Source organism: Arvicanthis niloticus, chromosome 4, assembly GCF_011762505.2.
Source record: "Arvicanthis niloticus isolate mArvNil1 chromosome 4, mArvNil1.pat.X, whole genome shotgun sequence".
Taxonomy (NCBI): domain Eukaryota; kingdom Metazoa; phylum Chordata; class Mammalia; order Rodentia; family Muridae; genus Arvicanthis; species Arvicanthis niloticus.
In genome coordinates, this window is record NC_047661.1 from 111,239,859 (window position 1) to 111,264,066 (window position 24,208).

The following is a 24,208-nucleotide window of genomic DNA, read 5'->3' on the forward strand; positions in this document are numbered from 1 at the left end:
AATAACTCAAATAAAATAAAGGATCACAAAAATAGTGAAGTAGCCCAGTGCACTCACCACCTGTAAGGACTTCATAACAGGCTACCTTGAGGGGTTGTGATAGTTTCAGAAATAAAAATAAAGACAGTAAATCAATATCCTGAATCACTTTGGTCTTCTTCTGATGTGATGGTTCACAATATTAGTTTAATCAAATATTTATTTCCTTTCCTAAAAAACAGTTAGTGGGAGCCTTATTTCCATTGTGTGTGGAGAGAATGGAAAGTGACCTCAGAAACATGTGTAAGAATTTCACCACCATGCTTACAAAGAGCAGCTGCACTACAGAGATACCCTCGGATACTTTGTTACCCTACTTAATCTTTAAAACAGCATTTGAAGGCTATCATACTTTTCCTTCTTAAAAATGTTAATCTTAAATATAATATTTTTTCATTGGTTATAGGTATCTAATGATTAGCAGAGAAAGTAATTTATTTTTGTAATTATTTATGTATTAATTTATTTTTGAGACAGACTCTCAGTAAATAGCTCTAGCATACCTGGGAATCACCATGTATCCAGGGGTGGCCTCAAAGTCACAACACTTCTCCAGTCTTTCCCTCTAAGGGAACTGAGATTACAAGCTTGTGTCATCATGCTTGACACTGAGGAAACATTTTAGACTAGATCTTTCTGACATAAACCCCTCTTGTATGTCAAAGGTTAGAATTGAAATTCTTTGTGTTAATGCTGGCCCAATTCTTTTCTTTATTCCTTCGAAAAAATATCAAATTTGTTTCAAAATTTAGTTTCAGTTTTAAAATACAGAATATTTGACAATTACTAAAAATTGATTACCAGAGGTGCAGGGAAACACTAATCAGCCACTAAATACTGCAGTGAATAAAGTTACTGAGTCTTTAGTAAAAAGGTGTTTGAGGTTCTGAAGTCTGATTTATCACTGACAGGTCCTTAGCTCCATCCTTGTAACTGCCATTTCATCCGGGAGCTTCAATCACTGCTGTATTCATGAATTTCTTTTAAATTTAAGCCTTTATCAGCAATGAAGCATAACTTCATAAACTTGAAATTTTAATCTTCACTTTGAACCTGTAGGAATAAAAAATAACAGAACAACACGACCTTATTAGTTACAAACAGATGGAATAAATACATGAGTAGTATTTGTGTCATCAAAAAATTATCTGATGATGTTTCATATGTCACCATTTTAGTGAGTACAGTGGTGGCAAGGGTCGGGGAGGTGGGGGATAAGGGGGTGGGGGGATGAGGTGGTGAGAGGATGAGAGAGTACAGGGGATAAAAGGGTGGGGCCTGGGGTGGCAGAGTGTCATAGACAGGATGACACTGGACTAAATTCAAAGCAGAAAGAGCAGGTAGCATTGCTAGGTTTAAATCATCTTCTTAGCAACTCATTTAAGAAATGACAGCATTCAGTAAGTATTATACATGGTCAAGGTAATGAGAATCTTTTACAAAAATGTGGTTCTAGAATGCACAAGGTCTTGATAATTACTAGTTGTCAAAAGATGAAAGTAGGAAAACTACAAATAGACATGCTCATTCTTGTAATTTTCCTTTGAGAAAATCAGCAATGCTTCCATTCCAAAAAGCAAGCATGCAACAATGACTTTAAATTCACAATTAATATGCTGTAACTCTTTTAAGTCAAAGAAAACTTTTGACATTGGATGGCAATTCCTTTGTATTCCTAATATCCTCTATCCAAAATTAACTCCCATCCCTTTAAACTTACATATAAATAAAATTACTAACCTGCAGCTATATTTCTCCACAAGATGTTTTTCACTTGAGTACCTAAGCTTCAAAATGTCAAATTACTAAAAATTAAGCTGTTTACAACAGACTGAACACACAAAATTGCTTAGAACCAGTAATGTTTTCATGTACTTCACATTTTAGAGTATTTCATAATACCTTGGAAGATGGGAACCAAATTTGAACATGAGATTCATTTAAATTTCTCAAAGCTTGAATGTAATTTTATATATATTTTAGTGTACCCATTACAAGATCAGTTGTGGACTTTTCCACTCTTGTTGTCCTATTGAAATACAGGGGTCAGGTTTTGCAGCACTTTATGTTTTGAATGTTCAAATTAGGTGTGTTCTACCTGTGAGATAAATGTTAATTTATAACACCTTTCAGTAGATACCAAAAATCTCTATTTCCAACATTAGAAGCTACTGCAGTGCTGAGATCAAAACATGATTCTTTTATATGGTCAGATTTAATTTACTACTACTGTCATAAAATGGATGAAACCAACAAGTCCTTCTGAAGCTGCAGAATGTTCCAGATGATTTTTCTTTGTTTGCGGAGGCTTTTCGTTGTTCAATCTCTCTTTAGTCATTTATCTTTTGCAGTATTTTCTTGACGTTTTGGTTCTTCCTTTGCTCCTTCTCACTGGATTCAACCATCTTGTCAAGTTTCAAAACAATCCAGTGCTAACTAAGGACAGTAGACCAAATAAATACCTATTGTGAAAAGCTATAGGGGTCCTTTGAAGCCAGCACCACAACATGCTCTGCCCAAGGCTTTATGTCAAGAATTTTATTAATAGTGAGCTCTCTGTGTTTTTCTTGGAATTACTGATGAGCCAATATCAATTCAGATAACTTGGGGCTATTGTGTTCATCTTTGGTTCTACCATATGCTTTGGAGAGGCTTAAATTCTGGCTTGTGACAAAGATAGCATCCACGGGTCATATAACTTATTTGCACCTCAGTCTCAGGCCCAGACATCCTTGTTTCACTTCATTGGCCCTCAACTCTGATCTTAATTATAGAGGAAGAAGAAATGGTATGACTCAAAATGCAAATGAGGCCGTAATAATGGCCAAGTGTAGAGGGTAGGAAACTAAGACATATTATTATATGCCTCCACACTGACTGAACTTGGAGACTATTAAAAAGTAAATAAAAGACACCACCTTTTATTAAAAAAATAAAAATTTACAACTGGAAAAACTATAATTTACAAAGGCTGTGCAGCAAGAGTATGAGTTGAATCCCCAAGTCCTGTGGCAGTAGAAAGAGGTACCATAAAGCTGTAGTAATTATTTTAAAAAGCAGCCGCTGGTCAGGCCGACTGTCTAGGCTGCGGCAGCTCTGCCGAGCTCAGCTGACATGTTGTGTGGCCAGAGGCCACGTGCGCGCCACAGCTAGAAATGTCCAGCCAGAGACACCAGCCCTGCCACCTACAAGATGCCAGTGTGGGAGATGGCTCTGCCAGTCTTCCAAGCTGTCTTTGCAAAGCTGGGAATTGCCCAAACCATACCGTCAACCACATGAGCTCAATACAGATGAAACTGTAATGCTTAGATTATCCAGAGGTTTATATATTTGGTAACAATCAATAACAAGATGCCCATACAATCAGAAGTGTGACCCAATACCCAACCTAGATTTACCAACTACCTTTGACTGGCGGAGACACGTGAACTTCTGCGTCCATGTCTCTCTCTCTCTCTCTCTCTCTCTCTCTCTCTCTCTCTCTCTCTCTCTCTCTCTCTCTCTCTCTCTCTCTCTCTCTTTCTCTCCCTCCCTCCCTCCCTCCCTCTCTCTCTCCCTTTCTCCCTTAGCTCCTCCTTTTCCTTCTCTTCCTCCCTTACTCCTCCTCTTCCTCTCTTTTCTCCTCCCACCTTAGCTCCTCCTACACCATAATATAAACCACTCATGTTTCCTTGAGACAAAGGTCACTCTAAGGTAATATTACAGAAGTCAGTCCTTATATATTAGCACAGTTTGTCATCACTGACTAATGTCTTCATGCAAATCAGGAACTGGAAGTCAATAAAGGAAGAGCATCATTACTGGGGAAACTGGGCAGGACATAAGGGGCATTTAATGCCCATCTCACTAGGATTAATTGGTCTATGTTTATGAAAGAGTTACTAAATAAGTTGATTCAGCAGGGTTTTCAGTACTGATATGGAGTTCTAACTAGTTTTCTGAGTACCATGGTGGGATATGATTTTATTAAGTTCTTAATTTTTTATCTCTAGTCTTCATAATGTTATACATGTATTCAACCAGGTTTGATCATACCTACTTCCCAGATCCCCTTATATTTCCATCAACATACCCCTCTCCTAACATTTTAAGAATTCCTGTCCTGTACATATGCATAGATATGGAGCCATCATTGGAACCCTGGCAGTCTGTTGGCTCCTTGCCGCCAGGTTCAGGCAAGAGGAGAGAGGTCCTGGTCCTGCCAGGTCTTTCAGGGGCTGAGCGGGATGGCCCAAGAGAAACTCACTGGACCGGGAGTCTTGTCAAAGCAGGAGCTCAACTTTATTGCATCAGCCTCTCCCTTATATAAACTCGGAGCATAGGGAGGGGATTTTTGATGGGGTGAGATGATGTAGGCAGGGAAGGGTGATGGAGGGTATGGGGTGACTGACAGAGCCAATAGCAAAGCTCTACATTAACTACGGCAGGGGCAGAGGCCAAACAGGTCTTGCTGAGTCATCCTAACACAGAAGTGACTGAGATAGGACTCAAAGCTAGAACTAGGCTTGGGCTCTCCCACAAGGATGCAGAAACTTGAGCCAGGCTTGGGTTTATCCACAAGGCCCAAACCAGGTCCGAAATGGGGCCCAACAGCATCCTGTCAGCCACCATGTCCACAAAAGAGTGATTCTCAGTCCTTGAGAAACTATGAGCTTCCAGTAACTGCCGAGTAAGGTGTAGAGTCCTACCCTTGATGGCCACTCTTGGTTGTCATCTTTTGTAAGTGTCAGTTTTATTTCCTCAGAAGAAGTGAAGGAATGAGAGCTGTAACAAGGCTGTGTGAATACACAGCTTAGGCTGAGCCCAGAGCATGTCCTTGTTTGTTTTAACTATCTCTAGGCCTAGGCCTGGAGGCTTCCAAGCTGACTGATTCAATCCAGCTTCTCACGGTTTCAGACTTAATTGCTTTGCCTGGATCATACTCACTTTGGCAATATAGTCTAATCTTCTAGCTCCTTCTCACCTGGGTCTGGCTTGTTCTTGTTGCAACCTACCTCTATAAAACTGCCCTGGTAAAACTGCCATATAAACATACCACATACCATGCACTACACACCACACAGCACACACCACATGCCACACAACACATACCACTGCCATTCCTCCCTTCCCTACCCCTTTGCTCTTAAACCACTTCTGTTTCCTGTTCGGTTCTCATGTGCCTTGGACATATCCTGTCTCTGACTCATTCTATCAAATCTTTCTCCCATTCATTTACTTTGACTTCTCCTCAACTAGACATCACTTTCACATCTGCTGCTTCCTTTTACAAACTAACCTCACCTTCACTGTTAGGAATTAAAGGGTATGTCTGCATCCCAACCAAATCATGTTGTAATCCAGGGCACGTCTGCATTCCTCCAGGATCATATAGACCTAGAAGTTCTTTGGATGTGATGCCTTGCCAGAGTAGCCATGGCCCTTGATTAAAATTCCTCTACAATCTTGACTACATCTGGAATTGAGGAAACACTGATTGTAAGTAAAATATCCTTAATATAAATGTAGCAGTATATAAATCTGGTAGCTGTATTCCTTTATCTTATGTTAGTCCCCAGTAACCACACAGAGGAACAATATTAATTTAAACTGTACCTCAATAGCTGAGTATTTAAATCGTCTAATTTAGCCTTCTCTGGTAATCTGGCTACCTCCCAGGCCCATCTCATGATACTTTCACATTATTATTCACCTGGTTCTTTAGGCTTCAGGTGTGTTTCCATGATCTCTCTCCAGACCCCTTCCTCATGACTCCAAATCTTCCCTCTCTTTTTCTCTTCTTCCTCTGATTAGCTGATATCCTGTCTTGTTCCTTATTCTGCCCAGCCAGTGGTTGAGCAGCATTTATTGACAAGGCAGAGAATAAATGGTAGGTAAGAGGTAAGAACTATTTACACAAAACTGAGACAGAAGATTCTTGGTATAAACATTATAATGTCATGTCCAGGTTGAAACAAGACCTGAGTGTTGAGAAATCAGCATTTCAATAACAGTTATTTGAATAACAATAAACATTACATGGTGTTTATGCCTACAACCTATGAAGGATTTAGATTCATTTGAAATAGGAAGATCTACTTCTGATCCAGATATTTTATGTAGAAAAATATAACTTTATATTTTTCTACATCAATAATATAACTTTATATTTCAAGATTAATAAAAAAATATAACTTTATATTTCAAGATTAATCAAGATTGAGCCTGGAAAATCTACCACTAATATGGACCACACCTTCTGCTGGCATCCTATGTAAGGACATGGAAGAAGGAAGCTTCTGCTCTTTGTCTGCAAACTCTCACCTTCCTAGCAAGTCTATTATTTCACTGGCATTAAAGCCTACCTCTTCTATTGTGTACTGAAGACCAGGTGAGACTTCAAACCTTGTGGATGAAGCAACTACTAAATCCTTGGACAAGACAGACAGCCATTATTAGATTAGCTGCACCACAATCTATAAATTATTCTAATATATATATGTATATATATACATATGTATATATCAGTGTATCTCTCAACCCTTAATTTTTCTTAAGATTAAATAGAGCATTTTCCTAGATATAACAAAATGAGACCATAAACACCTTACCTAAATGATATTAGATAGATATGTAGATAGATAGGAAAAAATAGATAGATAGATGATAGATAGATAGATAGATAGATAGATAGATAGATAGATAGATAGAGATTCATTCTATAACTTCTGTTACTCTAGAGACCACTAATACACCATTCTTTACTCTACCCTATCTGTGTCAGAACTTTGCTACCTTGATTTTGTTCAGGTATTATGATGGTAATCCTAGAAGCTGTAAGCTGATGAATTCAGTATCCATATCATGTCCAAGAGAAATTTCACTCACTCCTTCTCCTCTCTTACATTCATTTTGCCCATCTTCCATGATGTAAGTGTGGTATTACGTCTTGGGTGTGTATCTCTCACCTAGTTATATACTTCAAGTCTCTTTTATGAAAATGGAATTCCATAATTGATTTGAAATAAACCATAAAATCCAAGTATTTAGGCACAATATGTATTAATGAGATGAAGATTGTGCAAATTGAGTTTAGAAAAGTTTTCATGTTCATTAATATTTTACACTCAGGATAAAAGCAAATCTTAAAAAAATATATAACACAGTATGCACATCCATAGTACATATGTTTATGTACTTATATACAGAAATATAAAATTCCATTTCTAAAATGCATATTGAGAATGAGAAGGACACTTTCTCAGTAAATATTCAGTAATTAACATTTTCTGAGTCAAAATACCAAGTATTTTTGGTCATAGAATATGAATTCAAACTTCCACCTTGTCTTTATTCTATATAAAATCTTTTGCATATTTCCCAAGGACATGGTTAAGTATTTAGTCTTACCCTTTACAGTGTAAAGAAGTAGTCATTTTTAAAAAGTGTACCTTTACTTCATCCCTATCTATTTTTCACATTATATCCTTAGGTGCTAAAAAAATCAAAAAATTATCAGATTTACCCTTATAAACTCTTTGAATAGGAAACTATAAATCTGCCCATTGTGTGAAATAAACATGATCACTATATCTGGAGGGGAATGATAAAGCTTGATTAATTGTTCTCTAAAATATCATACTTTGGTTATGTAGATTTCAAAGATTATTCACATTAAAAATTTAAAACATATATTACCACCTTGTCTTATGTTTCATCTGTCTCAGCAAAAGTGGTTATATCTATCATTATTAACAATTTGGTTATATAATTTAAACTGTAAGTTATCTTATTTCACTTATGTAACATCCCAAGCCATCATTTTCTCCCAAGGCATCACAGCAAGCTCATTCATCTCTTCTTCTCACTTGTAGACAGACATTTGTAAGATTTATTGCTAATTTCCTTGTTATTATCATTTTCTTCATGACATTTTTAATCTTCTCTCATTTATTAAATGACTCTCCCACTTGGTGTGCAATTGCAGAACTCTGGGTGCTTAGATGCTGCCAGAAGGAGTCTGTCAGTCTCAGTGAAGTTTGTCCTTGTGTTTGGATGTCTCATCTGGTAGAGAAGCTGCACTGACTTTAGAGAACCCAGTTTCACTCCCATTATTCATCTAAACAAGTTTTGTGTCCTGATACAATTATTTTGCTATATAGGCATAATATTAAGCTGACGCCTATTGGCTTTTCATTATATCTGTAGAACAATGTATTTCTCAACCTTCAGTTTTTCTTAAGATTAAATAGAACATTTTCTTAGATAAATCAAAATAAGACTATAAACATCTCTCCTAAAAGATTATTATGGTTGCCTTAACTGATATGAGAAGGCACACACCCACTGCAGTGCCACCTTCAGGCAGCAGCCCAGATTAAAAAGGGAAGGGTACTTCAGAAGGAAGCATGTTCTCCCCTTGGCTTGGTTAGGATTTCCTCTAGTGGCAAAGGAAATTTGTTGCCATTGCTGATTCCTTCACTGATATCATAATCAGCATTTCCACGTTTTCATCATGTAGTAGGAACAACCAGCTCTTCAGGAACTTTCTGGGCTTCTGATGCCAGTTTGAGACCAGTGAGGCACTCTGCCTTGTGCACTATCTATAGTCATCTAGAGCAAGAAAGATTACTCAATGACTACTCTGACTGTTGAGACACCTGCCTCAAAGACTAAGTACTGGGTTCTTGGCAGCTCTGTTGTGATTTAGCTATTATTGCTATTTTAAAGCTTATTTAATTAGTGTGTGTGTGTGTGTGTGTAAAATCTCACACCTTTGGTTTTGTTCCTCTACACAACCTGACTAAAACACTAACACAAGTCCAATAACATTAGAAAATGAAGCAAAAATAACACTAAATAAATTGGTAAGATTTTAATAAGGATAGGAAGGGACAAAACAAAACTAGTATTTGAAAATAATAGTAGAAGAAATAGAAGAATAAGAGGAGGGGAAGAGAGAATATAACAAACTGAAAATTGAAAAAGATGACTGAAAGAAATGGGCAAGATCTAAGTATGCATTTTTAAAAAGGAGTAACAGCAATAAATAAAGATAACAAGAAAATAAATATAAAAAAAATAAAGCAATAACAAGAAAAGGGGATTGGTGAAAGTCGCATCCAGTTCTTCCTCCCAGCCCCATGCTCCCAGAAATTAAACTCAGGCTCAAAACACATTTACAAATACCTTGACCATAGACTCAGGTTCTACTCTGACTAGATCATAACTAAATTAGCCCAATTATTTTAACCTACATTCTGCCACATGGCTGGTTACCTGCTCAGGTACAATGCATCTGTCTCAGCACAACCTTCTGGCTGAATCCTCCCTGTCTGGTACTATCATAGAATTCTTTCTGCCTTCTGGATGTCCCACCTCCCATTTCCTGCCTATGCCATATGCCACAGGCTTTTTAATTGACAGGTAATCCATTTAATTGACAGTTCATCCATGCGACGCACAAGATATTCTCTCCATGGGAGTGATTTAAAAAATACAAATGAGACAAAAAGAAATTACAGGAAAAACATGATATAATTTTTAAAAGAAAAAGAGTAAAAATGTAGTAAAGGAGGAAGAAAATGAAGGAATGAAAGATTAAGATTAAAGACTCAAAACAGACTCACACCTACAGTCCCAGCTTGGGATCCAGAGGATGAGGCCAGTAAACAACAGCCTGTCCGGGTCTTCTGTATCCTATAGCAAAAACATACTGGTTTTTAAAACTTATTTCTTTATTTTTATGTATATGGGTATTGTGTCTGTTTGTATGCCTGTGCACTATTTAAACTCAGGCCAGAGGAAGATGTAAGAGCCACCATAACCAGATTTACAAGAGGCTGTGAGTGTCGTGTGGATGCAGGAGATTGAACCTGGGTCCTCTGCAAGAGCAGTGAGTGCTCTTACCCACTGAGCCATCTCTCCTGCCCAAGAACACATTTGGAAACAAAACCAACTAACTAAAACTAGAAAAAAAATGACAAATAAATTAGATACAAAAAGAAAGGGGGATGAGATAATTTATAAAAGAAAAAAATAAGCAATATGAAAAAGAAATGCCATATACAATATTTTTTAAAAAATTGATTTAGTAATAGAAACAACACTAAGCCACCAACCAGGCAGCATACACCAGCTAATATGAGACCCCTAGCACATATACAGCAGAAGACTGCAGGGTCTGGACTCAGAGAAGATGCACCTAACCCTTGAGAGATTTGGGGTCCCAAGGAATGGGGAGGTCTGGTGGGTTGGGGAAGGGTGGAAAAAATCCTCTTGGAGATGGATGGAGGAGATGTGGGATGTGGAACAGTCAGATGGTGGACCAAGAGGGGGCTAAAAAAAAAAGATTAAAGAATAAATAAACAAAAAGGAAAGAAAAAGAACAAAAGTACAACCTTCAAAAGAAGTCTTTTAAATAACAATTCTCTCCAGGGGTTGGAGAGATAGTTCAGTGTTTAAAAGCCCTGGCTGCTCTTCCAGAGTATCTGGGTTCAATTCCCAGCACCCACATGAGAGCTCACAGCCATCTTTAACTCCAGTTCCCAGTCCAACACCCTCTTCTGGCTTCCTCAGACACTGCGTTCATGTGGTACCCAGACAAGAAAGCAGACAAAACACCCATATCAATAAAATAAACATTAAAGGCTAAAAGAATTTGTTTTAAAAGGACAGGTCTTGAGTGTTAACCATGTGAGCAACAGTAGTGTTTTCACTCACCTCTGGGTTTCTGTGGCTTCTTCATTAGGTGCCAGCTGATGTGGGCAGAGTGTGTGTGATTTTTACCCTTATGCTGTTTACCTAGTAATCAAATGGGTATTTTCTGGGCAGAGCAAGACTGACATTACCTGCAACTACAATTCTAAGAGGCAGCTGTGACAAGCCACAAGCATTCTTTCAACATTCCTGAATCTCTCATTCCTTCAAGTGTTGGGTGAAGAAGCCAGATAGGTATGTGATGACCTGGACCAGGATGCCACAGTTGTGTACTACACGGGAGAGGTTTCTGGATCCCCCTATTTAGTTCCTGTCTTGGTTAGGGTTTTATTGCTGTGAAGAGACAGCATGCCCAAAAGGCAACTCCTATAAAGGGAACCATTTAATTGGGGCTGGCTTACAGTTCAGAAGGTTTTAGTCCATTATTGTCAAGGCAGGAAGTATGTCCGTGTGCAGGCAGAAACAGTGCTGGAGAAGTAGCTGAGTTTTACATCTGGATTGGCAAGCAGCAGGAAGATAGAATGACACTGGGCTTGGCTTGAGCATCTAAAGCCTCAAAGCCCATCCCCTTTGACACACTTCCTCCAACAAAGCCACCCCTATTCCAACAAGGCTACACCTCTTAATAGTATCATTCTCTATGAACCTCCAGGGGCAGCCATTTTCAATCAAACCACCATCTTGTAAGATAGGAGGTGAGCATCCACTGTAAGTCCCCTTGACTCTGTCCAAAATCCTGTGATGTGAAGCTCTTGGCATCTCAAAATCAAACACTCTCCCTGAAACTAGATCAGGACTGAGGGCCAGCATCTGGACCAGCATGTGTGACTTTTGCTGAGAGTTCCCACTGTGGAACAATGCAGGAAACTTTGTTGCTAAAGCTGCTGTCTAAGATGGAAACCACTCAAAATGATTCCCCACCGCTGCACCACAACTAAAAGCCAGGAGTGGCGGATGTAACCAAGCTGGAACATTGCTCAGACTCTGGATTCCTGTTTGTTTAGACAACAGCTAAACTTGGTACTAAATGTGCTATTATTCACTGTTTCTTTTACCCCACCCCCCATCACTGTTCTGCTGCTGTGAATTGTGCATGTTGATGTCTTCTTTCTCTCTCCTTGGTTTCATTCTACAAGCCCTTCCATTTTAAATAAGTTTCTTCTGTTTGCTATTTGTGCTGAATGGTCTTATGTCGACTTGACACACAGGCTAGAGTTATCTGAAAGGAGCAAACCTTAATTGAGAAAAATGCCTCCATGAGATCTGGCTTGAAGGCATTTCTTTTATTAGTGATTGATGGGAAAGGATACAGTCCATTGTGGGTGGTGCCACTCCTAGGCTGGTGATCCTAGGTTCTAGAAGAAAGGCTGTGCAAGCCAGTAAATAGCACACCTCCATGGCCTCTGCATCAGCTGCTACCTCCAAGTGCCTTCCCTGGTTGAGTTCCTGTTCTGACTTCTTTGAGGATCAATAGCAATGAGAAAGTGTAAGCTAAATGAACCCTTACCTCCCCAAGTTGCTTTTTGGCAATAGTAAGCCTAACTAAGACACTACTGAAAATTCAGTGCTTGACTGGTATAACCGCCTTTACAGAGAAAGGTCAAATCCTCAGGACGACGTTAATGACTACTGAGGGCTAGTAGTTCACCATCTTTTGTCTCCATAGAAGAAAAATTTTAAACTTTTTGGTATATGGCATCCTTCATTCTCTGATTTTCCGAGGTACTTCATAAGTAAAACCAAATCATAACCCAGATAGACAGATACATGTGAGCATACACAGCTGTCTAGGAAATCTACCTAAGGGGAAAATAACCTCCATAAATTTGTACGTAATGGAATAAGGATGCAAAGAAAATGTTCGGTTATTTGTAATGTAAACCATGAGTTGACCACTAGATAGCAGTGTTTGACTAGAAATCTAAGGAAAGAGCATCATTCCTTGCAGCCAAAGTGTTTTGGATTTTTGTTTTTCTTTTTGGTTTCACTTCTATTATGTTTGTCTATTGACAAATTTGTACATGCACACAATGCATTCTGTCTGTTCTCATTCTGAGAGTCTCTCATCTTCCCATTCTGGTCAATCTTTCTTCTTCACAACCAATCCATTTTTCTCTTTTGTGTAGGTGTGTGAATATATTGAATATATATGAACACACACACACATATACGTGTATATATATGTATATGTGTGTATGTACATATATATATATATATATATATATATATATATATATATATATATATATAGAGAGAGAGAGAGAGAGAGAGAGAGAGAGAGAGAGTCTTGTAATCCTGTGCCCCTCTGACTTTAACTAGGGCTCTTTGTGTGACCATTTGAGAATTGTGCATTCACATATGTGTACAACTGAAGAGAAGACTGTTGCCCCTCACTTGCAATATTTTAGTAGCCAATAGGTCAACAGTGTAACATAGCAAAAAGTATTTTACCAACAGTTGTAATAGTTTTGTCTAACATATATATTGTGATGGTTTGAATGAAAATGGCCCCCACAGATCCAGAAGGCCTCATTATGAAAAGGTGTGGCCTCACTGGATTAAATGTGGCCTTACTGGAGGAAGTATGTCACTGTCAGTGGGCTTTGAGGTCTCAGATGCTAAAACCAGGCCTGATGTCATTTGATCTTCCTGCTGACTTTCAGTCCAGATGTAGAACTCTCTGTTTCTTCTCAAGCACCATGTCTGCCTTAATGACATCATGCTTTCTGCTGTAATGATAATAGCCTAAACCTCTAAACTATACGCTGGCCCCTATTAAATGTTTTCCTTCATAAATGTTGTGACCATGGTGTCTCTTCTCAGCAACAAAACCTTAACTAAGACGTATACCATCCAACTGAAGACCTGGTACCATCAAGGCCTTGTGAGATTATTAACCTGACATGTTTTAATTGAGCTGGTTTAGTCTCTGCATATACTACTTTCTCTGGTTAGGCACTTCTGTGGTCAGCAATTCTGTTCAATGTGGTGGTTAGTTGTACTTTTCACCTTAATGTTTAGTCACAGTGCACAAGGGGTGGTCAGTTGTAGTGGTCACTGTGGTGATCAGTTTTTGTGGTCACTGGTTATCAGTTTTATTTTCCACTATGGTAGTCAGTCATAGTGGTCACTGGGGTGGCCCTTTATAGTGGTCACTGTGGTGGTCAGTTGTGTTCCCTGTGGTGGTCAATCATTGTGTTAACTGCGATAGTCAGTCATAGTGATCACTGTGGTCAGTGTATCTATAACTGTGATGGTCAGTTGTAGTGGTAGTGATCACTGTGATGATTAGTAATGGTCACTGGGGTCTTCAGTTGTGATAGCCTCTGGTGGTCTGTTGTAGTATCCACAATGATGGTCAGTCATAGTGGTCACTGTGGTGGTCATCTGTAGTATTGACTGTGATAATGAAGTCATAGTGGTCATCACAGTGGTCACTGTAGTGATTTGTTGTAATGTTCACTGAAATGGACAGTCATAGTGGTCATTCCATGAACAGCTGTAGTATCCACCAGGATGATCAGGTTACTTGGGTGGTCACTTGTAGTGCACACTGTAATGGTCATTGCTGTGGTCAGCAATAAGGATCACTCTCATGGTCACTCTAGTAGTTGATTGTGGTTTTTGTTTTTAAGGCCAGTTGTACTGGTTGCTGTGGTTGTAAGCTACAGATTTCCCTGTGAAGGTCAGTGATAGTGGTCACTGTCATGGTCATTGAGATGGTAAGCTGTAGTGCTTACTGTGTTTACTATGTGCTTAGTTGTTAGTGTTAGTGTGGTAGTCCGTCAAAGTAATCACTCTGGTGGTCATCAGTCTGGTCAGCTACACTGTTTAATGTGATGGACAGTCTTTGTGTTCACTGTGATGATTAGTTATAGTGTCCACTGTAATGGCCAGACTTAGAATTCACTGTCTGTCAGTTGTAGTGTTCACTAAGATGGTCAGTCATAGTTGTCACTATGGTGGTCAGATGTAGTGTTCACTCTGATGGTCAGGCATAGTGGTCATCTGTGGTGCTCGTTAATATAGTTAGTTGTAGTGGTCACTGTCAAGTTATATGTGTAGTGTCCACTGGTATGGTCAGTCAAACTGGTCACTGTGGTGGTCAGTTGTCACTACCATGATAAAAGTCTATCATAATGGTCACTGTGGTGGTCTTGATACAGTAAACATAGTGATCACTGTTGGGGTCACTGTGGTGGTGAGTTGTAGTTTTCACTGTGATTACTAGTCATAGTGGTCACTCTGGTGCTCGGTTGTATTGTCCAGTGAGATATATATGATTGTTGTTTATTCTGATTTAAACACATTTCTTCAATTCACATATTACTGCTAGGAAATTGGTGTGTTTACATATTAGTTGTCTTAGGATTCTATTGCTATGAAGAGACACCATGACCATGGCAACTCTTCTAAAGGAAAGCATTTGATTGGGGCTGGCTTACAGTTCAAAGCTTTAGTTCATTGTCATCATGGCAGGAAGCATAGTGACACATGGGCAGATGTGGGGCTGGATGGCTGAGAGTTCTACATCCTGATGAGCTAGCAACAAAAAGAGAGTGAGACACTAAGCCTTGGTTGAAAATCTGAAACCTCAAAGCCCAGGCCCAGTGTCACACTTCTTCCAACAAGACCACACCTCCTAATATTGCCTTTCCCTATGGGCCTATGGGACCATTTTTATTCAAACCACCACATTACTTTAGGAATGAAGCTAAGGTGGAAATAATGCAATATCTAACCCTCCTCTTTTTGTATATGGTACTGGTTATATAAACCAAGGCCTCACAGGGTGTCTAAGAAATCTTAATCTAGTAAGAATTCATCCCTGAAAATAACTCATAAGAAATGTTCTTATGAGTTTTTGAATTTGAATTTTAGTTATAATTCATTATAAATTTTATTTGATGTTTGATTTTTTTATTTGAATTTTAGTTAGTCATTACTCAGTATCCAGTATTAATGAGTGTCTTGGGGTTTTTATTGCTGTGACGATACCACCATGACCAGAAAGCAAATTGGATAGAAAAGGGTTTATTTGGCTTACACTTCCAGTTCATGATCCATTACTGGAAAAATGTCAGGACAGGAATTCAAGCAGGGCAAGATCCTTGAGGCAGGAGTTGATGCAAGAGGCTATAGAGGGGTGCTGCTTACTAGATTGCTTCTCCTGGCTTGCTCAGCTTGCTTTCTTATAGAACCCAGGATCAACAGCCCAGGAATGGCACCACCCACAGTGGGCTGGACCATCCCCATTGATCACTAATTGAGAAAATGCCTTACAGCTGTAATCACATGGAGGCATTTCCTCAACTGAGACTCTTGTCTTTCTGATGACTCTAACTTATGTCAAGTTGACGTACAATATCAGCCAATACACAATGAATATATTCTATGACTATATTGTAAGCACATACTGATTGTGAATTCACTATTACAACTGAATATTTTAATATTTTCCAATCAGAAATAGTACTAAAACTGATAGTTCCTCTTCATCCACTTAGATAGTTAAAAGTCATGAGGATCTAGCCTATGACTTATCTTAAATAATTGTGCAAAGAGAAATTTTAAAAAATTGTCTTCCCAGTGCAAAAATTTATAATACCCAAGCTTAGGTTTACTATTGGTAAATATTAAGTCATATATATTGAAGGCCCTAGTAGTTTCTAAAATAGTAAGTAGATCTTACCATGTTCATTATTAATCAGTATTAATCATTATTGCCATATTCTTATGCTGTGTTCACAATTGCAACATTACTAGGATTTAAAGGCATAAAATAAATAAGACCAAAGAACTGAAGGCACTTTTCAAAATGTTACATGGGAACTATACAGAAAGATTGTCCCTTTTATAATAATATTAACTAGAGGTAAAATGATATAATATTTACGTGCATCAAATATTTATGTTCGCAGTGTCATGAATCAGAGAGCAGAAGCCATACTGAACACAGGCAAACCTATCCCACTATCAGATATTGAGAGCATCTACTGGGAGCCTGAACCCATATGGCTTTGACGGTGACAAATCCTATAGTATACAGAACACTCCAAACCAAACCAAACTAGGCACTGCGGCCTGTCCTCAGCAAGCATCATATTGATAAAAAAGAGCTGGGTGAGGCACGTTTATTAATTTATAGAGGACAGAGTAAGAAGTCACACAAAAAGTCAAGGGGCATGCAGTGGGCATGCAGATTTCCACAGATAGAGGGAGGAGTCTATGCATCGCTTACTGCTCAGGATCCAGACTAACTGATGAGGTCTCTACAGCAGATGTTCATAGAAGATTCTTGGGGTCACAGACTAGAAAAAGGCTCCCCAAAGTAGAGGACTTCCCATGTCTGTCATATCAAAAAGCTTTTTGATCTTTCTTCCTGAATTTTGCTCCAAAAACACAAGTATTATTTTAATGAGATCAAATATAGAGTTAGTAACAGGCCTTTCTTTTTCTACACTAAATAGCTGCCAACTTTCAATGCATTGGTTTATCTCTAAGGTAATGTTTTCTTTGTTTGTATTGTGCCTGTTATATGTCATGATGAAGAATTGATCATATTTTGATGACTGAGAAGGAATGCTTTTTGTATTTTAAATATTTCAAGTTAGAATTAGAGAAAACAAAAACTAAGTATTAATAAAAATGTCAATTTATTCAGCCTAAACAAAAAAAAAATAATATAACAGAACCTTTTTATTAACATTGTGGTTTAAGATGAATTTATGTACTTTTTGACATGAGTGATAAAAAAATTACATACCCAACCAGTTAAGGTTATTTTTTCCTTAGAAAAAACAAAAGTACATTCAAACACATTTTCCTATTTTTCAACAATGTTTGCTTTGTCTTTCAGCAAACACGATTTTCTTTACTACTACAAATGTCTCAGTGAATCCATGCACAGGCAATAGACCGGAATTCTCTTCTGGGTAGCTTACTGATTTCCTAAGTAGTAAAATGGTGTCAAAAGACCACACGAGGGAGCCTGTGTCTCATACTAAAGAACTCATCCAGTAGCCATGAAACATGCTTAGACTACTTAAAGGGACACTAGAGTGGTTATATGAACATCAACATGAACTGTTAAGAAATTGGATACTATGTAAATGAAATTTAATCATTTTATAATGAAAACAGGCTCAATTAATCAAGAACGCCTAACAATATTAAATACACATCTTAGCAATAGAGTTTCAAAAGCATAAATCAAAGACTGGCATAATTACATAAAATGGAACATTTCAAAAGTAACATTTGGAAATTCTAATAACTATTTTGATATAATTGATACAAAATTAAATCTAAAAATCTGTCAAATTCAAAGTGTTAAACAAAACAACCTAAGTTGGCTCTGGAGCCCAATTAAAAGCAGAGTAGAGAAAATGGAAGAGAGGGAGGAGAAAGGACAAGCAGAGAAAAGAGGAGGAGATTTTGTGGGGAAATAGGAATAGGAGGGGGAGAAATGATCACTGGGCAGTTTCACTTAGTGGAGAGATCTGGAGAGGGCCAGGTACGAAGCAGGGCCAAAGTAATCCCTTTGACCCATGACTGATGTATCATTATGCCCTCCCTGACTTAATCTGTAGATGACTTCAGGAGCCTTTGTGCTGGCTTCTCGCAAGAAGGGACCTTATGGTACTTTATACCAACTTAAGCAGCTACTACAAACATTTACCATTGATGTAGCCAAAAGCTATTGGCATTATAGGACTTCCCTGGAGAAGGAGATGGTATAGTATCGCCTATGTGCTGTCCCCAACCAAATCTGTTATTCTACCACCCTAAAACACAGCTGGTAATGCCCTATGCTGTACTGTTCCAGACCTCAAAGCTATAACCCATCTGTGCAAACCCTTCATGCAAATGCTGGCCCATCAGCTACTTTGTACACCTGTGTCTCAGTTGCTGGTGCCATCCTTTGTATGGACTAGCCAGCATACATACACTGGAGCCAGTATCACTCTATAAGCTCTTCCTCCAGCCAACAGTCTTTTGGGCTAACCACATGAGTCAATGCTTTAGGTATTAAATCTGCCACCAAAGTAAACTAATCACACCTGGACCCTGGGCACACAGTCTATCTTGACATACACACAGTTTGGTCCCTAGCTCTGTGACTATTCAGACTGACTGTGACAAAATCTGAAGAACCAGAGCCAGCTATCCAGCACTATAGATCTTGAAATCTAAGTCACTCCACAATGACTCCACCCTAGTGGCTATTGGGTGCTTGTGCCACAGAAACACATTCTACTCCCACCCTTGAGCCACCTATGAGCTTCTTCTAGTGGTGGGATGTCCCAGCCACAGTATTTCTACAGTATTTCAGGAGTTTCTGAGCACCGAGACTGGAGAACACTGATATGAATGCTTACAGGCTGTGGCTGTTTAAGATGCTGATAATGGAGTGGTAGAGATTGCTCAACTGAACTCCACTAGATAAATTTAGATAAACCTCATGCTTTATCTACCCGCATATGTTCACTTTCACCTACAGCTAAAGGTCATCTTCACCAAAACCAGCCTGCAAATGGTCAGATATCAAAGCAAAGAGTAAGAAACACACACACACACACACACACACACACACACACACACACACAAATATCAAGAAGCATGGCACTACCAAGGAATACAATTTTCAGCTTGAAGTATTCATGAAATAGAAATCTCTGAACTTCCAAATAAATACATAACAATTTTGTAGTTATGAGTGGCAAAAACAGATAACAAAAATTAGGAAGATAATACATGCTCAAAAGAAGTCATACAGAAAGATTAAAGCAGTGTAAAGGGGATTGAACAAGTGCAAAGGTGAAAAATGCAAGGAAGAAATGAAAGCCACAGTAGGAAGCATCCGTACTGTAGCTGCCTAACAAGAGTGAAGAGCATTTAAAACTGAAGATGAGTTACTTAAAATTTTGTTATCAGAGAATAAAAAGAAATAGATGGGAAGGAATGAAGACAAGCTTTGAAAACTGTGGAACATTGACAAGAGCAATTCCATGTATATTATAGGATATATGAATTCAAAAATATGTTTGTAATTGAAATAGAATCATATCACTTTCCCCTTCTCTTTCCTTCTTCGATTTCTTGCCAGTTACTCTCCTTGAAACGCCTCCCCTACTTCCTCTCGGAAATTGACAGCCTCTTTTTGTGATTGCTATTGTTTCACACTTGCCCACACTTGTGAGCGCGCACGCACACATACACAATCTACTGAGTACATTTCTCTCTCTCTCTCTCTCTCTCTCTCTCGCTCTCTCTCTCTCTCTCTCTGTGTGTGTGTGTTTTCAGGTCTGACTACTCTGAATTAGACAACCAATAACAGGTCTCATTCTGGGGCAGGGAGAAGAACTAATTCTCTTGTCCAGGAGGTCATTAGGTCCATGAAGTTATTTGTCTGTGAGTGGAACCCAAGAAAATCTCCCCTTCCACATTAGCATGTCCACTGATATTGACTTTATTTTGACTGACTTGTATATATATATATATATATATATATATATATATATATATACCATATATATACATATATGGATATATGTGTGTATGTGTGTGTATGTGTGTGTGTATATATATATATATATATATATATATATATATATATATATGTATGTTTTTTTTGCAGCAATTTCTAGAAAAAACCTGTTTCACAAGAGACTCCCTGGTATTCTGGACTTTACATCTTTTCACACTTCACCCCCTTTCCTTAATAGTCCCTGGGCCACAGATGCAGAGTTATAGTTGTGGTTTTCTATAATGTTCTCCATTTACTGCAAAGATAGGGTTTTTTTTGATAAAGTATAGTAGCTACACTTATTTTAGACATACAGATAAAATTTAGAAGTAGAAATCATATTCGTCTGGCAAAGTGGTCATAGGAATTCTTTGCTAAGCTCTATGACCTCACTAACTTGGGAAGGCTGGCTAAGTTATCAGTACCAGGCATGATTTTCCTCCAGTTGAATGAAAAAAAAAAATACAGAATGAACCAAAACCAAACCTGTTAGACAGGAAAAAACAATAATTAAAGCAAACATTAATGAAGTAGAAACAAAAATATTCTGAAAATTAATGAGTCTAAAATGAGGTTCTTTGGGAAGATAGGAAAGATTGACAAACCCTTGGACCATCTAACCAAAGAAAGAAAAAGAGGACCCAAATTAACAGAATCTGAAACAAACAGAGAAACATTACAAGAGATAACAAAGAAATTGAAAATAAGAGAATACGTTTAAAAGCCTATACTCCATAAAATTGGAAAATTTTAAAATGCATATTTTTTTTTATTCATTGAAACTACCAAAGTTAAAACAAGAAGAGACCAACAACCTAAACAGACCAGTTCCGGGACTTCTAACAGACAAGAGAGAAAGGGAAAGAAATCCTGACTAAGAAAATAATAAATGTGGCTGAGGAGAGACAAAGAGCTCTCAGATCTCACCCACTCAACACAAAGATGAATTTACATCAGTACAATACAATAAAGCTACCCAAAAGCAAAGACAAAGGGAGATTTTTTTAAAACAACATATCTCATACAAGAAAAATTTTACAAGAATATTAATGGGTTGTTCAGAAGAAACCTGTATGTAGGCATAAAGAAAGTAAAGTAAAACATCAAAGTGCTAAAAAAAAAAGAAAAGAAAAGAAAAACAAACAAAAAAAACAAAATATGTCTTTAAAAAAATACTTATCAGTAGAAAACTCACTGATAAGAGTAAAGCATAGCCAAACTGTTCCTTTAACCTCACACCCCATTACATCTGGCTTCTGCTATTTTGGGTGAGTCAAATCTTATGGATGACTCCTTCTTTTTGAATGGCTGATTCTCTTCCCTGCTCTTAAGGTTTTTGTTGTGTTTCTTTAATAGTATGGTGACAGGCCAATGTAGATCTCTGAGGTCATTCTATTGGCGCATCATAGACTACCTATTTCCATGTCCATGCAGAGTCACCTGGAAGATTCTATTTCTTAGATGATTCTTCTGTCCTTTCTCTCCTTCTGCTCTGCTATCCTCCCTTTTCTCTCATACACACATCTGACAACATCCAACAAGCTTCACAGTCCATTCCTTTCCTCTCTTTCCATTCCTTAGGATAAGACGTCATAAGTACTCTTGTGGTTCACTGGATTACTCTTTTACCTCTTCAAAAATGTCGCTGTATTCCTTTAACAAAAATACTTATTTTTATGCTACAGAATTTCTATTTGTATCTGCTTTGCTAGATATTTTTTTCTGTAACTTCAATGTATGAAATCTTGATTGATAGAATATCAATATCAAGTTTAGTTGGACATATTCTACTGCATTTTCATTTCTATGTGCAAAGTGTTTCTTGATACAGTTTGCTTGTTGCCATTCTTCTTTCTTTTGTGAATAGATGTTTCTGTTTATTTGTTTTTCTTGTAACTTTTTGCTCAAACTTGGTGTCATGCCTAGTTCTATGTCAACTTGATACAAGTTAGAGCTACCCAAAAGAAGGCAACCTCAGTCGAAAGAATGCCTCTATAAGATCCACTTGTAAGGCATGATTTTTTTCATTCATTAATTTATTTATTCACTTTACATCCTAGTGGCACCCCATCTTCTCCCCTTCCAGCCCACCCTCACATATCCCTTCCTCCATCACCTCTCCACTCTTCTCAGAGCAGGAGAAGCCCTCTTAGGTACCATCCTATCTTGGGATATCAAGTCATCAACTCACAGCAGGACTAAGTGCACTCTCTTTCACTGAGGCCCAACCAGGCAATCCAGCTAGAAAAAGGAGATCCAATGGTAGAAAACAAAGTCAGAGACAGCCCCTGCTCTAATTGTTAGGGAACACACATGAAGACCAAGCTGTACATCTGGTACTATGTAGAGGTCCTAGGTCTAGCACCTGCATGCTTTTTTGGTGGTTAAGTCTTTATGAGTCTTTATGGGCCTAACTTAGTTGACTAAGTCTTCTTGTCATGTCCTTAACTCCTCAGACTCACTCAATCCTATCCTCTACTCTTTCACAAAACTCCCCAAGCTCTGCCCTGATGTTTGGCTGTGGGTCTCTGCATTTGTTTCCATCAGCTATTGGATGAAGCCTCACAGGAGACAGTTACACTAGGCTATCGTCTGCAATCATAGCTTAATATCATTTATAGTGTCAAAGGTTGGCTCTCTCCCATGGGATGGATCTTAAGTTAGGCCAGTCATTGGTTGGTGTTCCCTCAAACTCTGTTCCATGTTTATCTCTACACATCTTGTAGGCAGGACAAATTTTGAGTCAAATGTTTTGTAGGTAAGTTGATATCCCCCTCCCTCATTGGAAGTTCTGCCTGGCAACAGGAGGTGGCCACTTGAGTCTCTGTATTCCCCACTGCTAGGATTCTTTCAGCTAGGGTCACCCCCATAGACTCCTGGTAGCCTTTCTCAACCCAAGTTTCTGGTTTGCTCCAGAGATAGCCTCCACTGACTTCTGTTCTCTTTCCCAGCACTTAGTCATCAGAGAAATGTAAATAAAAATGACTCAGATTCCATCTTACACCCATCAGAATGGCCAAGATCAAAACCTCAAGTCACAGCTTTGCTGGCAAATATGGGGAACAAGGTGAATACTCCTCCATTGCTGGTAGAAGCACAAACTTGAACAGCTACTTTGGAAATCAATTTGGCAGTTTCTCAAAAAATTTGCAACTAGTTCTACCTCAAGACCCAGCTATAACACTCCCGGGCATATACCCAAAAGATGTACCATACAACCATACCACAAGAACACTTGCTCAGCTATGTTCACAGCAGTTTTATTCATAATAGACAGAAAACAACCTATATGTCCTTCAAGTGAAGAATGGATAAAGAAAATATGGTACTTTTATATGATGGACTATTGCTCCACTATTAAAAAAAACAAAAGACACCATAAAATTTGCAAGGCAAATGGATAGAACAAGAAAATATTTACCCTGAGTAAGGAAACTCAAATTCAGAAAGACACACACAGTGTGTACTTATTTATAAGTAGACATTAGCAACAGAGTACAGGATGACTAATCTATAATCTACAGACCCAAAGAAACTAAGTAATAAGAAGGACCCTGTGGAGGAGACTTTAATCTCACTCAGAAATGGAAATAAAATAAACATTGGAGGTGATGGAGGCAAGTAACTGGGTAGAAGAGGGGGTCAGAGGGGAATGGTGATGGGGATCAGGTATGGGGAGAGAGGGAAAGAGGGCTGTAAGGCATGTTCTTACTTAGTGATTGATGGGAAAGGGCCTGTCCTTTCTTGGGGGTGGCATTTCTGAGCTGGTAATCCTAGGGTTTACAAAAGCAGGCTGAACAAGACATGGAGAACAAGCCAATAAACAGCAGTCCTTCATGGCCTCTGCTTCAATTCCTGCCACCAGGTTCCTGCCCAGCTTAAGTTCCTATCCTGATTTCCTTCAGTGATATACTACAACTTGGTAGTGTAAGCCAAATAAAC